This window comes from Adiantum capillus-veneris, chromosome 15 (genome assembly GCF_014529385.1).
Source record: "Adiantum capillus-veneris isolate H3 chromosome 15, ASM1452938v2, whole genome shotgun sequence".
Taxonomy (NCBI): Eukaryota; Viridiplantae; Streptophyta; class Polypodiopsida; order Polypodiales; family Pteridaceae; genus Adiantum; species Adiantum capillus-veneris.
In genome coordinates this window covers 55,119,302-55,135,050 of record NC_140945.1, presented here as the reverse complement: position 1 = coordinate 55,135,050, position 15,749 = coordinate 55,119,302, and the positions used below count along the sequence as shown (strand labels likewise).

At 41.6% G+C, this 15,749-nt stretch overlaps 1 pseudogene; it reads left to right on the top strand.

The window, feature by feature from the left end:
* Nucleotides 1–455, top strand: LOC147440702 (outer envelope pore protein 16, chloroplastic pseudogene; annotated as a pseudogene).
* Nucleotides 456–15,749: the final 15,294 nt, after the last annotated feature.

Sequence of the window (15,749 nt, the reverse complement as noted above, 5' to 3'; positions counted from 1 at the left end):
ATGCAGTTGTTTGTTTTGCAGGTAGGTAGAATCATGCCTCGCGCGCGCGTCTTCAACCATGTACACTCACCCAGCATGGATGTGTTCATTGATATGGGCCATCCCTTACTGTGGATGGATTCTTGAAGATCGGAGCGGTTGGTGCTACTCATGCAGCCTCTCAGGAAATTTTTGCTAGCTTGAAGAAGGAAACTGTTACAAAGCATGATCTGCAACACACGGCAAAAAGGATGGGCAAAGAAGGAGTAGAATGGGGGGTTATTGCTGGTGTATATTCTGGGATGCAATATGGAAAGGAAAGAGTCAGGGGAAAGCGTGATTGGAAAAATGCTTTATTGGGAGGTGCACTGACGGGAGCTCTTCTTAAATTTGGGGATAAGTCGTACAACCGGGATAAAATGATTGAGGGGGCTATAACTGGAGCCGCAGTTGCTACTGCTTCTGAATTTTACTGAATACTCTTGGAGGTTGAAATTCCAAATAAGGTTGGCAAATGTATTGGGCTTGTTTGAAGCTCCCGAGTTCACTCATGTGCAGTGTCTTTAGAGTTGAACATGAACATACATACACTGGTGCTTGAAGATCCTGCATTAGCAGCTGTATTTCAAACTAGAGAACTCTAGTAATTACTCTTTATGATTGTTATTGTAATTTCTTCCACACCTATTGTCTGAGGTAGCATCCAGGGCAATTGGTTATGTGAGGGTCTTGTCTGTTGGTCAAGCACGTGCTAAGGCAGTTGGAATTTCGGTTTTGATCTATTTTATTACTATTGAATGTATTTTTTAATGCTAAGAACTACTGGACATACTCACTCCACATCCAATATTCTCAAAAGAGAGAGAGAGAGAGAGAGAGAGAGAGAGAGAGAGAGAGAGAGAGAGAGAGAGAGAGAGAGAGAGAGAGAGAGAGAGAGAGAGAGAGAGAGAGAGAGGGAGAGAGAGAGAGAGAGAGAGAGAGAGAGAGAGAGAGAGTTTTGCAGGTGATACCATGTGCTGTATTTTCTTTGTTCAATAAGGTTCTCTGGGCATTACTTGGTCAATAAGGTTCTCTCGACCTTTTGTGTCTATCTGGAGGCTGTTTCAGTTCTGCCTCAGCTTCGAGTGATGCAGAACACGAAGGTGAGTCACATCTTGCAGAATAACATGAATCTAATTAGTTTATTGTTTTGTTGTCACACCCTGATGCTCAAGTCTACACTTAATTCTTACTGCAGACATTCTAATAGTTTTAGTGGTAAAGAATTTTATCAAATGGTTTTCAAGGGGTAGGAAGGCTGTACAATACATGGGAGGTAAAGTGATGTCATAACTTGCAGGGTATTTATACACCATATACGCGATAAGCATGCTGGGGGTCAAGGGATGTCACAACCTGCAGGGTATTTATACACCATTTACGCGATAAGCATGCTGGGGGTCAAGGGATACTGCAGTTTAAGCTTCTTGTAGTCTATGACCACAAAGGCAGGTGGAGAGCCTGCTTCATGAGAGTGAACCTCTTGGGCAGTTTAGAATGGAAAGAGTTTGTAAGTGTATTCACTATCATGGAGACGTATCAAAATGATGCAAGTTATTGAACCTTTTACTGTCCACTATGTTTTTGCATTGGGAGTGGTCAGGTTTTTGAGTTGTCTCCATCGGATTTTCCAGGTGAGCTTCTATCCAACCATTATTGTCGTGTTGTGATGGCTTCTTAATGTATACACTTACATTGGTAAGTATTGTGCTCACAAATCTACGAATGGTATTGCTCATCTTCATTTGTCTACACCATAATTAAGCCAAATCTGGTGTAAGATCCCTGATCTTACAGGTATCTAAAACAATTAGATAATTATTTTAGAGTAAATTTGGTCATACAAGAAACATTAGACGCGTTTTTCACTTTGAGCACTCTCTATAGTGAACACACCCACATGGCACATTGTTTTTTGATTTGTTTCAAGTCTCGAGCTTACTTTTTACTTTTGGTTACTTTTTGTGCTTTATATGATCTAAGTATCCGTTTACGTCTAGGTAGTGCTAGATGTTTCAAGAGGATAGTCATATTGAGGCGGATTTACAAAAACCGCTTAAAAACAGATTTTGTGAAATCGGTGTGGTCTCACTGGGTTCTATGTACATCCGCTTGAACCAGAGGAAGAATGCTACTCATCATCCGAGTGGAGTGGCGGGCAAACACCAAAGCGAAGGCTTTCGCCAACAAAGGATGTGATTGTGAATGTGATGGTTGTGAAAATCAAGTGTTGTGACACATGCATGCTATACAAGCCTCCCCGTTGCTCACATTTCTCTATCTGCAATAATTGTGTGGATCACTTTGACCATCATTGCCCATGGGCTAGACAATGCATTGGACGAACGACTTATGAAAACTTCCGCTATCGCTACGACAAGAAGGCAAATCCTTATGATCAAGGAGTTTTTCACAACTTCAGGAACATTCTTTGCTTGAGTTTTGGAATGTCCAAGATAAATTTTTGTGCACAAGTTGAAGCAAAGGCAACAGATTTTGGGATGCTTCAGACAAAACCAAATAAAGTTGATGATGCTGTTGACCATAGCAGCGAGAAAAGTTATAACAACATTGAGATTAGAGCGAAAGTCCCCTGGATGCCTACTGCTCTTGATGCTTCTGTTCAAGAAAGGAGTGTTATTCAGCAAACCTACGGGTGTTATTTAGAGAACAATCCATTTCATATGTGCCTCAAATCCCATGTGGGAAGCCTATTAAGTAGGTGGCTAGTATCATTTGTTTTGAGATTGAGATTTGTATCAGTTTACAAGGGAAATGATGTTCGTCTTTTTACAAATTACATTGAATCGATTGGTTTATTATAATTTAGTATTCATTTTATTTGTTTCTTTTCATGGTTCTCTTAACATCTATTGCAAATGAAAACACACTACAACCTACACTTCTGTTCATTTGCACGTCAACATGTATTTTTGCAAAAGCATGTGCTTCTAAAATTGTTATGTTACTAATGTACATAAAATAACAGATCATGAAATTCCGTACGAAATCCGTATGAAGGGGGATGGGTCATTGCGAGAATGTCCGTATCTTGTCCGTATGTAAGGGGGTAGGTTAGCATGTAAGATATCGTACATAGGGGGGTTTCTCTACTTTTGATGCACGCAGGTGACATCCCCCCATTATTAATAGTGAATCCCCCGGGGTGTTTCCTCATAAGATTTCTTTGAGAATCATTAATAACAATCCCCCCCCCCCCCCCGATGCAGCATCATGGCTTTTTCAATAAGAGCCATTAAATAACAGCAAGGAAGCATAAAAAATAGTAGGAGTCTCCGTCCTCTTCCTTTGTATCACAATCCAAGACAGGGTCTCTTTTTAAGTAGGTAGGTCAGCCAAAGTAGCCCGAGTACTCTCTTCCACCAGGAAAGAAAATTGAAATTCCTGTAGCTCAATAACCCATCACATCACTGTCTTTGATATATTAGAGTTATTAAACAACTATGGAAGCAAAGTATAGCTGGTAAGGAAAGTAAATGGCCTTTGTAGTAAATAATGCATGAATCTTCTGCAAGCATATACCATACTTATTATTACCAACTCAACCTCAGTGTAATCTCTTTCATGAGGGATCTTCACTCTGCTGGCATAGTAAACAAGCTTCATATATTGTGACTCCTTCCCTCTTTGCAATAACATGGCTCCGATGGCATCATCTCCCATTAATGGATTAACATAAAGGCCCTTTTTCCAATTTGGGGCTTGCATAACAAGATGCGTACTCAACACTTCTTTGACTCTATCAAAGACATCTTCACAGTCATGCGCCCACTCCAATGGATCATTATTAACCACTTGCTGCAATGGATACAATAACTGTGATGCCAAAGGTATGAATCGAGACAGGTATTTAACCTTCTAAATCAAAGTGGCCAATTGTCTTGTATCTTTTGGAGATGACAATAACAACAAGGCTTCCACTTTCTCTACGTCCACCTCAATTCCATTTTTTGAGATCATGTGCCCAAGAAGCTTCACTCTTGGCTATGCCAAATGATATTTTTTAGGGTGTATATGACCCTCGCATTCATCATACCTTGCAAAAGTCATTTCAAGCTTCTGAACATGCTGCTTCCATGAGCTATATACACAGAAATTGTCTATAAATCCTTTGACAAACTTCCCAAGAAATGGGGTAAGGACCCAATCCACTTTTCTTTCAAAATCTCCAAGCCCATTTGTTAACCCAAAAGGAAGACAGCAAAAGCAAAAACAGCCCCAAGGAGTGATGAATGTAGTCTTCTTTTGATCTTCAAGAGCAAGGATAAGTTGGAAATACCCTGAATACCCATCACAGACGTTGTATCTCTCAAAACCAACCACAACGTCCAAAAGTCAATCAATAAAGGGTAAAGGGTAAGGATCTTTCTTGGTCACTGCATTCAATGGCTTGTAGTCAATACAGACTCTCCAATGCCCGTCTTTCTTTGGAGTGACCACTATAGGGCTCACCCACTCCGCATTATCAACTAGAACAATGAACCTTGCATACAAAAATTTATCTATCTCCTCTTTCGAAGCATTCATTTTCTCCTTACCCATCCTTCTTAACTTTTGTCTAACCGGCCTTGCCCCTTCAATTAACGCAAACTTCACTGGATTTCCAACAAAGTCCCTGATCTCTTGATACGAGGTGATGAAAAGGTTTGGAAACTTGTCCAACATTGCTAAGTACTCCTTCTTCTCTTGTGTCATATCAGTACTCAGCATGTTTTGAATGAGCTCTTTCTTCACTACTAATTCTTGTTTAGTTTAAATTAACTCCTCAAGTTGTTCTAAACAGCTTGAAGCATTTATATCTCCTAACACCTGCAACGCATCACCAATTTCTTCCTTTTCCCCATCCAGCAATAGAAAATACACTTCACCTTTATCACTAGAGCTAGAAGCAAAACTGCTATCTGAATCCTTAGAACTTCCTTCACTGGTAATTTCAAATTCATCATTTTCACTCACATCCTCTAATGCCAAAGGTTTCTGCGTGGTCATGTAAACCACCCTCTTCTCACATTTCTTGCCATACACAAAGATCGTGCCCCTACCCCAATCCTGTACAACACCAATAGCTCTCAACCAAGGTCGTCCCAAAATGAGAGGAAAAGCTCCCAACCCTACTGGCATAACATGAAACTTCACCAAAACTTTCACATTAAAGACGTCAACCTCCAAACTTTTGATCACTTCCAAACACTTTACTTTGGCATGGTTAGCTAGTCTAATTCTGAATCCAGAGCTTCCACTAGTAACTAAACCCAACTTCTCAATACATGACTATGTAATGACGTATACCTGAGCACCTCCATCAATGTAGGCTTCTCCCATGCCCACACCTTTGTGCCAGGCATCTACCACAGGACATATGTGAGGTAACTCTTCCAAAGCCAACACTCTAACATGTTCATGCTTCGGCTCTTTCTCAATCGGATTCACTAATGATTTCCACTGCCTCTTTAGTTTGGGTACCATATTCATCAACTCTCCAAAGGTCCAATTCACTTTCCTCTCAATCAGGTCTTCCTTCAAGCTATAAGCTACTTGGCCTTCACCCAATGACAAATCTGCTACTTCAAATTTCCTGTCAGGTCTCCTTTTTATGTTTACTGTCGCATCTTCATCTTCTTTCTCTTTCCCTTTCTTCTTACTAGGGCCAGCACCATTTTGTGTTCTTTCTCTCTTTCCCAACGGCATCATATTAACCTCATTGTCCTCTACACGAATGATTCCCACATGGCCATCAGCATTTGGAACTTGGGCTTCTTATTGAACTTCATGAACACCTTGATCCCCTCTTATGTCCGAAGCAAAGTCATTGGCCCTATTTGGTAAATTCTGGGGAAGAGGATACATATCACCTCCCATCCTAGGTGTTCAATCATAGTAAGTACTAGTATGTCCAAGCTCTCCACAATTGTAGCATGTAGGAATGAATCTTCTGCCAGGGCACCCACCACGTCCACGTCCAAGATTTCCAACAGGTGGTGGAGCTTCATACTATTGAGGGCCCCCCCTTCCTACTTGCGGTAGAGCACCTCTCGCATAACCACCTCTTCCACATCTAGCTCCACCTCCAAGAACGTTAAGCCGTACTTCCTGCATCATGGTCATCATGTCTTGCATGTTCCATTGTAATTGCTCAGTGTCTACACCCTTTCAATGGGTCGGACTCCACTATCTTCCTGACTCTTCTCATTGTGGCCACTATGAACCTACCCATGGTCCACTCTCCTATACGCATTAAGACTTTGAGCTTTCCATTCTTTCTCCTTGGCAATTTTGACTGCTTCTTCAAAAGTGGCGGGCCTCTTCAACTCAATTTTGAATTTCAAGCTTTCCTTTAAGTTTGACACAAAGCAGTCCTTCTTCAACATGGTAGGGGGAATCTCATTTCCTAAAGCTCGGGCACATTCATCCCATAAACGGGTAAATTGCATGACAAAGTCATCAACACTCTGATTAGCCTTTTGAGTATACCCCATGATTTTGTGCCAGACTTCATCAGATGCTTCAATGTTCCTGTATTGTTCCAAAAAGGCAAGCTTTACACCATTATAATCCAAAACAACCCCCGGTACATGTGCTTGTGCCGCCTCCCCATATTGATGCAACCATGTCTTTGCCTCATCCTCTAAACTGTATTGCAACAATCTCAACAAAATGACTGGATCTTGTATGCCCCATTCACAAGCAATTTACTTCCAATTTCTCAATGAAACCATGTGCATTCTCATTAGGCAATCTTTGAAACTTAGGGAACTCATCTACCATGATTGATTACCCTAATTCACTTAAATGTGACGTCGATAGTGCCAGGGATGTCGATGAATCACTCCACACCTAATCCACCTCACACTAGGTAGCCCAGCCCCCAGTGCTCGGCTTCAAAAACCCTCACAACCCTCACAAAGGCTGCAATCCAATTTTAAGACCACCTCAAGTACTGTCCACAAATAGCACATACATAGGCGGTTGTCCATAAGGACCCACATCCCCTTTACATTCTCTGTCTGCAACGTAGACCAATTCACAAGAATCGGAGCACAAGAGCACTGGTCCTCCGTGGGGGCACCAAAACAATGTGGAGTGAAAACGACAAGGAAAATGGATGCTTCTATAGCCTTGCACACACCACACCGTTGGAAAGAAACATTGTAAAGTCGCAGAAAACACCTATGTCGAACACCTGTAAAGACGGGTGAGAAACAACTCTAACATGAACCATGATTCAAATTTTTGAAAACCAAGACCATAAAGACAAATCTTGTGTTGTGTAGACCTCCATAGAGTATCCATATGCTTGATTCCGATAACGGATGAGAGAGTTACAAGTTTTTGAAGATGGGGGGATCTCTCAAAAGCTTCAAAAAAACAAGTCTATGTAAGGAAAAAGAGTGTGCAAGGAATTGAAACTATAATAATGGGGGAATTTTCCACTTTATTAGAGTGGATTCTTCTTCCTTAGCTCAGCCGACATCTTTCTCTCTCATTTCCCCGTTTTAATTGGTTCATTTTGGCCTTTTTTGGGGAAGGGGGCTCTATGTCGGTCACTTTGACTTGGGAAATGGGTAAAATGGGGTGTCCAAGGGCCCCAAAAAATTGTCCAAGTGCTTGGCCACCCAATGGGAATCCAAAACAAGAGCCCCCTCTTCCCCCAAGTGCCCACGAACCTCCATAGCCAAGGAGTGAGAGCTCCACTCTCCCCTTTAATTCAACATAGTGGGGTACCCACTCCACCCCTTTTACCCTCCACTTTGACCTCACTCCCCCCATGTGGGACTATTCCATTGCCACATGGCACCATCCTCCCAACTCCCCACACATGCATAGAATTTTTTTGTTTTGCTCCTTACACCTAGCAACCTTGGCGGAAGCATAGCGGATGACTCTGACCACCAAATGCGACGCCGTAAAGCACGGCTTGGAGCTCATTACTTCCGCTATCTCTAGAAATTTCCGATTACATCATTTCTAATCAAATACATCAAGTTGACCCACTTGCCTTTTCTCACATGCATCCGCAACCACTTTCTAAGTAGGGGACCGCCCACTTTGAGTGCATGTAACTCATGGTGTATGAGTCCCATTTACAAGCTATCAATCACAACCAAAATTGCTCATTAAAAACCATCTCTTGAAAGCTAAACCAACCCAAAACACTATCAAGAAACTTAGCAAAACCAAGCCTTTGTACATGAATTTTTACAAGGGCACTTTCGAAAGTCAAAGCACTATGTACACATATATACTTGGGACTAGTCAGCAAGTTATTTAGCATCACTTATTGGCTTTATGCCCATCCAAAAAATGCTTTACAGTGTATGATGTCTTAGGGGAATTTTTAGAGACCAGAACTGACAACAGAGCTCACCAAGGTGCTAAGCAACATTAAGCAAGATTAACAGCCAAGTTTCACCCAATTTGGATCATTTTTTTCTTAGTTAGCCCTCCACTGAAGTTGGCAAGAAACCAAGGTCTACATAGGAGAGATTGACCTACATGCTGGTGATAGAACTTCAAAGTAAGCCTAGATTTGGGCAAAAGCATATCAAGGAGAGTACATGATTCAAGTTTGAGTCAATTTTGAGAATTTAGACATCATACACGTATGATGTCTATAGGCTAGTTTAGTGCTCAGATTGAAAATTTGTTGGTTTAGAAGTCTTTCATGTGATCCTAGCATTCCATCTGTCTTATTAGATCAGGGCTTGGAACTCATATAAGGGTCCTTTCTTATTATATACAGTATTAAGTGAGAATTATTGATTTGACAAAGAATTGTAGAGTCAAAGTTTTGTACAGATAGCCAGAAACAAGGATCCTGCAAGTTGGTGATCAGCTGGAAGTGCAAGGTACTTTACAAAGTTGATAAAGCAGCTTGAGAGAAAATCAAAGACAAAGGAACAACCACAAGCAGACTTTTAAGGTAAGAGGTTTGGGTTGATAGTTGTTTTTGTGAAAGATTTGATGAATTTGAGATATGGTAGGTGTCTTCAAAGAGATCGGAGAGTGGTAGGAGATCAAGTTAGCTTAGTGTTGACATAAGAGAGTGTAAACCAAGCAAGGATTTATCCCTTAGCACCAATCATAGAAGAGGACGGTGATACTGACACCTCTTTGGAAGGATCATATTAGTGGATGGCTAGCCAACAACTTGAAGCTTTCTAGCAGCAAGGGACCATGGGGGGTAACACCTCTTAAAAACCCTTAAAGATGCCAAGATACACAGAAATTTTTCTTGAGGGAACTAATGCCAATGGGGCCTTGATATATGCTGATGTTCAAGGACTTCAATGCATTTCTATTGAAGAATGGCCAGCAAGAGGATTAGCAATAATCATGGTAACCAAAAACGATTATAGGGTTTTCGATGAGGAGGGAAACCACTATCTCATTGTCAAAGACCCAAAAAATTACAATCCATATGGAGACAATGTGGCAAAAGGGAAGATGGTTATGGAGACCTGAGAAATACCTCTTAAACTCACTCTTTTTGGAGCCTTCTACATTCATGACAAGAGAGTGGAGAGAATGGCAATGATTTAGGAAAATATTGGGATTTACAAGCACGAGGAGGGAAGAGTCACCTCTTACTATACCGGCGCATGGAGCCCCATGTGAACGAGTTAAGTATAGACAAAGTCCTATGCTTGTTTTTTTATGATCCAATAACGGGAAAGCATATTATTTTGTTGATAAGTACGGACAAGAATATGAGCCAATTCACCCGGACGTTGTAGGGAAAGTGACAACACTAGAATTGATGGCACATGCTTTTGTAGGGAAGCCAAAGCCCATAGAAACCCCAAGAAAGTCTATAAATCCCTTCTCAAATGATTACAAGACCACAGCACAATCAAATAAACAACCATTGCCTAGCCCTCAGAACTCACAAACATTACTGCTATCATTTTAAGCATGGCTCAAACAGTTTGCAACACTAGAATTGAACACAAAAGGGGGTGGATATCATGCCATTTTAGGGCTGGAAGCACCACCAAAACCACCACTCCATCAACAATACCAAGATGAGAGTAGAATGAGAATACTATATCCAATCAAGACCGAAGCATCACATCAAGGATGAGAACGACAAGAAAGGATTCGAGTAGAGGAATGACCACTTGCTAGACCAATCAACAATTATGGATTAGGAGCACCCCTAGGGGAGGACCATGTACCATATCCTAAGCCAGAAAGGGCTCATAGAAGAGGAATAGAGGATCCTATGTTTAGAATGATAGATCACCGGAGGATAAGACCTTCTCAAGTCCAAAATGGGTTAACAAGAAAATTCTAGAAATAGGGATCACGTGGAAACCTTTGTGTGTGTCATTAAGGTTGAGGAAGTACTAGACTTTCCCACACATTTCACAGGATTTGGGTTAACTCTAGAGGAGGATGTCACCACCTGGTTCAACTCTATTGAACGTAGAGATTTTGAGTCAATGGAGGAGGTATTTGATGAGTCTATTGAGGAAAACTCTCAAAGAGGGATAGCTCATAATAGGGTCTTGCAAATCCATAAGTTCAAGCAAAAAGAGGGAGAATCCATTAGAAGAGCACCCTTAAGATTGAAACGCTATGTAAAATCTTGCCCTATGGAAGAGTTACCAACTCAATCCAACTCATGTTGATATTTATCCAAAGACTGAGAAATGCGTATCTTCAGAAGGATTTGCATACGAAGAAGAGCTCGACTCTAAATGGGTTGACCAAGGAGGCTCTATACCTAGTAGACAATTGTGTTGTCTACAAGAAAGGTGGCTATAAGGATTTAGATGATGATTTGTCATCACACCATAGTGGAGCGAAGTCTACAAAGTCAGCACAAAAGAGTGAAGCAATTGTAAATCAAGGGAGACTTATTGAGGAAGTGCTCAAGCGGATAAGCCCGATTTATAAGCCACAAAGCTAAGCAACCTAACTGGTGTGCCATTGAGAAAAAATGAATGAATCATGCTACAAAAGAGTGTTACTATAAAAAGGGATATGTGAGAGAGCAACAATATGCTCCACCAATCCAAGTAGCACCTCCTCAGGTACCATCAATGCCTAGGTATACAGTAGGAAATTTTCCAGGACCAGGAGGGGTTGAACAACCACAACTAATTTTGGGGCAAGAGCCACCTCTGCCAGGAACAAGATCAGTGAACATTAGGTATGCACCCACTATAGAGGAATCGTAGGAACAAGTCTTAGTGCTTGTGCATGTGTATTACAAAGAGCCAAGTGAATACGTGGCAAGTTCATCATACTATCCACCCAAAGAACCGAAAGCACTGGAACCTTGGAGCATGATTGGGAATGTTGGACCACCAACAGCAGCTCATGTTGCAGGAGAACGTAGATATAGTTTGGACAAATGCACATTGTTGTTCATAGCCAATGGCGGGTTAACAAGACAAAGGCCTGCTATTATCAACAAAGAGCAGCTCCAGGAGCATCACACCAACCTTTAGGACCGTGCTACAAGTGTGGTGGTGATCACCTTATGAAATATTGTCCTCATACAGAGATCATTAGAGTGAATGTATACTGTCCAAATTACGGCATTACTCATTTGATTAGTGACTGAACAACCCAAATAAAATAGTGAAAGCAACATCAAACATACTAAGGGCAATGCCATCAAGTAGCAGTTTTGAAAATGAAACGGTGATACCTATACAGGTTGTCACAAGAGTGCGAGCTCAAAAAGTAGGGAAAGAACTAATAATTGAGGAACCCGAAACAGATGCGCCTAGTTATGAATGAAAAATTCAACAAAATACTTGGAAGGCTAGGAAGGCACGCATGAAAGCTAGGAAGGAACGTGAATAGACAGCCCTAGTGGAGGAGTTAAAACAAACCAAGGACAGGTTAGAGAGATTAGAGAGTCAAACTAATCCTAAGTTGGAAATTCTAGAGACCAGAGAACCTAATGAGAAAAAGAGGCCAAAAAGTGCAAGTTCGGGAGGATCTGTACTAGTTGAAAAGGTAAAAGTTGAAAAGGTAAAAGTTGAAAAGGTAAAAGTTGAAAAGGTAAATGAACCTCTAGATGCACTTATGAAAGCCTACGAAGGCTTCAAACTACCCAAAACTAGGAACAAATATGGATGACATATCCATACACTAAGTTAGAAAATCAAAGGTTAGAGATGTATCAAAAAATTATCCAAACTACCCAAGCTTTGCTAGAGCCACCAGCAAGCAAGCCAAAGAGTTGGTTAGAAGTTCTAGCTCTAATGCCAATAATCCCATCGAGGCATGAAACTTAAGGAACAATCGAGAATCCCACAGCTAAATTAGAAATCCAAGGATAGTGATGAATACCACAGATCAAGCATTTGAGGGTCTCCATCATATGATACCAGAGGCCTACAAAGAGGATGATTGCTTAGACGAGCTTTGGAGACAAATACAAAAAGAAAATGAGGCAAATAGGTTGAGCTAGAGAGTGACCTAAACTAGTAAGGGGAGGGATGTCTTTCTTCCACCTATTGAGGAGTTTAAGACAGGATCTCAAGAAGATCTGGATATTTGCTCATATTGGGGGGAAAGAGGATTAGTACGATCTTTAGAGAGTCAACCTCAATCTTTGAGAACCTTACCCTCATACATAGGAGGGTATGAAGAAAAATCTGATGTGAACGTGGTGCCATCACAAAGACTCTTGTCAGAAAAAGCTATGGACTCTAAAGGATTGATAGACATATTGTGTATGCCTGTGATGTATATCATTACGCTAGCAGAGCTTCTCCGAATATGACCAAACATGTGGGCGGCTATTGGAAAATTCTTGGAAAAGTTTGGGGTAAAAGATTTTTTGGAATTAGGGTTGCAAAGAAACGCACACAGCTTTGGAGAAGACGAAGGAAGCTCAAGGCACACAATAGAGAGTGTGTTACTTAGTTTGCAATGGAAAGATAGATAGACCTAGAGTGATGGGCGTATATACCATGCTCGGGGGAAAAAACCTCCTAAAGAGGGAAAAAATGCCCCAACGGTCCTAGTGTGTTCACACAAATCACTACCACATGTATATGGTAACAAATCCCCCCTAGAGTGATGCGGTGAACGAGAGCTGGCACATGAGTAAAGGGAAGTGCCATGCCCTGATGACATGATCAGTCCACAAAGGGGAGTAAGCCCAAAGCTTTGTGGAACGCTTCAAGCTTCTCACGAGACAATGCCTTTGTGAAAAGATCTGCAAGGTTGTCCTGTGTTGGCACATAAGCCAAGCTAATCTCTCCTGCTGAGAGCCTCTCCCTAACATAGTGGTAATGCACCTCAATGTGATTTGTGCGAGCATGAAAAACTGGGTTCCTCGCAACTGCCAATGCGCTCTGACTGTCAGTGTAGATAGTGTTGGCAGTGTCCTGTCCAACACCCAAATCAGCCATAAGGTGTCTGAGTCATACACACTCATTCGTAGTTGTAAACATAGCCCTGTACTCAGCCTCACAACTTGAAGTGGCCACAGTAGGTTGCTTCTTGCTCAACCATGATATACATGAACTACCAAGCATGAAACAAAAGCCACTTGTGGACACTCGCGTGTCAAAACAACCAGCCTAATCTGAGTCCGAAAAAGCATGTAAGTCTGGTGGTAATGATCCCTCGTTGGGATAAAACAAGCCAAGATGTAAAGTGCCACTAAGGTAGAGGAAAATCCTCTTGACAGCCTGCCAATGCTTAGACCCTGGGCTATGCATAAATCTGCTGACCTGTGAGACTGCAAACTGAATATCTTGCCTCGTGTTTCATACATAAATGAGGCAGCCAATAGCAGTTTGGTAAAGAGTGACATTAGCAGGATTGCCAGCATTATGTAGACTCAACTTCAAACCTGTTTCCATGGGAGTGGAAATAGGTTTGCAATCCTCAAGTCCAAACTTACATAGCAATGTATCTATGTAACTTTTCTGACACAAGGAAATACCACCATCACACTGCTTAAACTGTATACCCAAGTAATGATGCAACAGCCCCAAATCTTTCATCTTGAAAGTAGCATTCAAATCAGCCTTAAATTAAGCAATATGTCTCTCATTTGGTCCAGCGATCAGCAAATCATCGACATAAAGAACCACAATGAGAAGTACATCACCCTCACGCTTTACATACAATGTGCTTTCTGTTCGACTATTACGAAAGCCTCATTTAACCAAATGAGTGTCAGCTTTCTCATACCAAGCACGAGGAGATTGCTTCAGCCCATACAAATCCTTCTTACATTTGCACACTTTGTCCTCTTGTCCTTTTATGAAAAAACCACGAGGCTGCATTACATAAACTTCCTCAAATATGTCACCATTCAAGAAAGCAGTAACAATGTCTGATTGATGTACATCCCAACCAAAATGAGCTACCAATGCACATAGAAAATGCATAGTAGTCATACAACAAGTGGGAGCAAAAGTCTCTTCATAATCTATGCCTTTTTGTTGTGCATAACCCTTTGCAACAAGTCGAGCCTTATGGCGATCGATTTCACCATCCGTCTTGCGTTTCAACTTGTAAACCCACTTCGTACCAATGGCCTTTTTTCCAGGAGGCAAATCACATAAAGTCCATGTGTCATTTTCTATAAGTGCATCATATTCTGAATGCATGGCAGCCATCCAATTTTTTGAATTCTGTGCTTCATCAAAAGACAGAGGCCCTTGAACATCATGTAAGCTAGACACAGCCAAAGCATAACAATCTGATGCATAAGATGCATGGCGAGAGCCTGAACGAGTATGACTAGACAAAGGTGCATCCAATTTACTGTCACGCAAAGTGTGCACCAAACATTTTGGCATACCTCTAGCCTGCTCATTTTCAACCCTTTCCTCAAGTACATCATGTACATCTGCATCAGTAATAGGCTGATCTGTAACATTTTTAGAAACCCCCATAGGCTGTACATTTGCCTCATTGGAAATTACATTCATATTTCCACCACTGAAAAGAGGCAACAAAGTGTCATAAATGTCCTGTGAGCTTACATTACTGTCTCTCGTACATGACAGCAAAGGCTGAACAGAATCTTCCACAAACACTACCTCTCGTGAAACCAGAATACGCTGTGTTTGCAGATGATATAACCTGTAACCTTTTCTTTCATCACTATAACCAACAAAAATACATGTGACAGCCTTATCATCCAATTTTTTGCGCTGTGTTTGTGGCACCAAAGCATATGCCAAACAACTGTGCGCATATGTCGCACGTGTCAATGCAAGGAACTTGCCGATACACCGTGTGCAAGCCACAAATGGCTCCAAGCACACAACAAGCCTAAACTAGTAAGCTAAAGAAGGCGATGGTGTGTCACTCACCGCTCTACGCTTGCTTCGTGGAGGATTCCTCACCGCGAAGAAGAAGGAGCCGCCGCTTTGCCGCGCTCAACCGCTTCGCTGCCGCCGTCGTGCCTTCGTAATGCTCGATCGCCCACTCTCTCTCTCTCTCTCTCTCTCTCTCTCTCATACACACACACACACAAGGAGGTGAAGAAGAAGAAGATGGAGATGGAAATGGAGCAAGAGCACTCTTCTATTGCACAAATGAGAGAATGAGTGAATTTTAGGTTTAGTTGACTTTTATATGAGCTCGCCCCATTCACACTTGGGCTCCCATGCTTAGCCAACTAATCCCTTGAATGTTCCAGTTAGAGTGCGCCTCTCATCGGCGATCACTTTTACCCTCATCCCGGTACCTGACTCTACCAAATAAATAATACAATGTCC